Here is a 2,005-nt window from a genome sequence, read left to right as displayed (position 1 = left end):
TATAACCTCCTGACGAAATTCTCACATGAAACCCATAGAGGGTACAAAGATACTTAAGGTTTGTCTACGGTGCAAAGATGGAAGTAATGTGGTGTTCAAAGTTGGTGGAGTTAGTAAGAAAATGAGGTCCTCTACAAATCAAAACATGGCCATGTAAGTGATACTAGATAAATAGTTACATAGACAGCTCAAATAAACTCAGGATCCTGTAAAAAAATATCTGTGAGTTCTATTCCACAACAGTATTTACATTACTAAAATTACATGTACAAAACCAATAATGGGGAGCATTAGTACTACCAAGAAATAATTGCCAAGAGTAGCGTACATTTCGTTTTATTTGGGCCCCTATTCAATGAAGCTCCTTGACGCAGTAGACGGCCAGAACATCTGGAGGTGTCCAGGGGATCCCAGGGGCACAGACGCTGTGGAGTATTTATTTGCTCCACAACCGAGACAGACAGTTGGCCTTCCAATAGAGTTGACACCCGAATTTGGATTCCAACCCCCCTAAATTATCATCAAACATAAAAAGTCACAACTGGACCTAATGGAAAGGATGCTACCATGTAACACTAGAGATCAAGAACTTAGAGCTGGATGCCATGACTGGCTAGAACTCAATGTCTATCTTTCTTGAGGAGAAGAGCCAAGAGATAAATCTTTGAAAAGAATAAAGGAATTGAGAATTTTCATCATCACCTCCATTTTGCAGAAACGAGTGAGAATTTCTGTGATCTTCCCAGGGTTTTGCAGCTCATAGAGAAGTATCAGGAACAGGGACTACCTGGAGACTATTCTAGAGGACCACATCTCCACTTCCGGTAAAAGTCTTTTGAGGCTCCTTTCTGAAACAAAGGATGGATTTATTTATACTTTCAATCTTTGGTGGACTACAAACACCAGCCCCATCCCTTGAGTTCTAGGAGTCCAATTAAAAGCACTGTCTGAGAGCGGTAGATGAGCGGACTGTCCGACGTGTGAGCGAGGCGGAGTCTAAGACACAGCCATGTTCCTGGTCAACTCGTTCTTGAAGGGCGGTGACAGCGGCGGCAGCGGTGGGAGCTTGGGCGGGGGCCTGGGTAATGAGCTCGGAGGCCTGATCAGCGGGGCCGGGGAGGTGGTGGCGGTGGTGGCTGAGGAACGGCCATGCGTATCCTGGGCGGGGTCATTAGCGCCATCAGCGAAGCGCTGCTCAGTACAACCCGGAGCCCCCGCCCCCACGTACCCATTTCTCCAACACTGAGGCAAATGAGAGTGAGGAGGTGCGGCAGTTCCGAAAACTATTTGCCCAGTTGGCTGGCGATGACATGGAAGTCAGAGCCACAGAACTCATGAACATTCTCAACAAAATCGTGACTCGACATCCTGATCTGAAGACAGACGGTTTTGGCACTGACACCTGTTGAAGCATGGTGGCTGTGATGGATAGCGATACCACAGGCAAGCTGGGCTTTGAGGAATTCAAGTACCTATGGAACAACATAAAAAAGTGGTAGGCCATATACAAACGGTTTGATGTTGACCGCTTAGGGACCATCTCCAGCAGAGAACTCCCAGGGGCTTTTGAGGCAGCAGGCTTCCATCTGAATCAGCATCTTTACAATATGATCATCCGACGCTATTCGGACGAGGGAGGGAACATGGATTTTGACAACTTCATCAGCTGCCTGATCAGGCTGGATACCATGTTCCGTGCCTTCAAATCACTTGACAAAGACGGCACTGGACAAATCCAGGTGAACATCCAGGAGTGGCTGCAGCTGACTATGTATTCCTGAATGAGAACCCCAGACCTTCCCCTCACTGCCTTGCCATTGGAGTCACCTTGGACCCCTGGACTCCCAGGGCTGATGCCATCTGCAGCCATGTCTTCATGGGTTCTATGACCCACAGGCCTCTTCATGCTCCTAGCCCTGAGCACCAGCTTCTCAGCCAACAGTCAGGGCATGCCTCAACCTGAGTGACCTGCCATGGCCAAGTTTTCATACCCCTGGTTTTCAGA

The 2,005-nt window shown here is 48.0% G+C and overlaps 1 pseudogene; it reads left to right on the top strand.

Moving 5' to 3' along the window:
• The first annotated feature begins 1,009 nt into the window (after window positions 1-1,009).
• LOC102877027 lies at window positions 1,010-1,781 on the top strand (annotated as a pseudogene).
• The last annotated feature ends 224 nt before the right edge of the window (window positions 1,782-2,005 follow it).

The sequence above is a fragment of the Elephantulus edwardii genome, unplaced genomic scaffold (assembly GCF_000299155.1).
Source record: "Elephantulus edwardii isolate Elephantulus edwardi_28Jun2011 unplaced genomic scaffold, EleEdw1.0 scaffold00001, whole genome shotgun sequence".
NCBI classification, from domain to species: domain Eukaryota; kingdom Metazoa; phylum Chordata; class Mammalia; order Macroscelidea; family Macroscelididae; genus Elephantulus; species Elephantulus edwardii.
The sequence above is the reverse complement of the archived record's forward strand: the minus strand, read 5'-3'. Positions and strand labels throughout refer to the sequence as shown.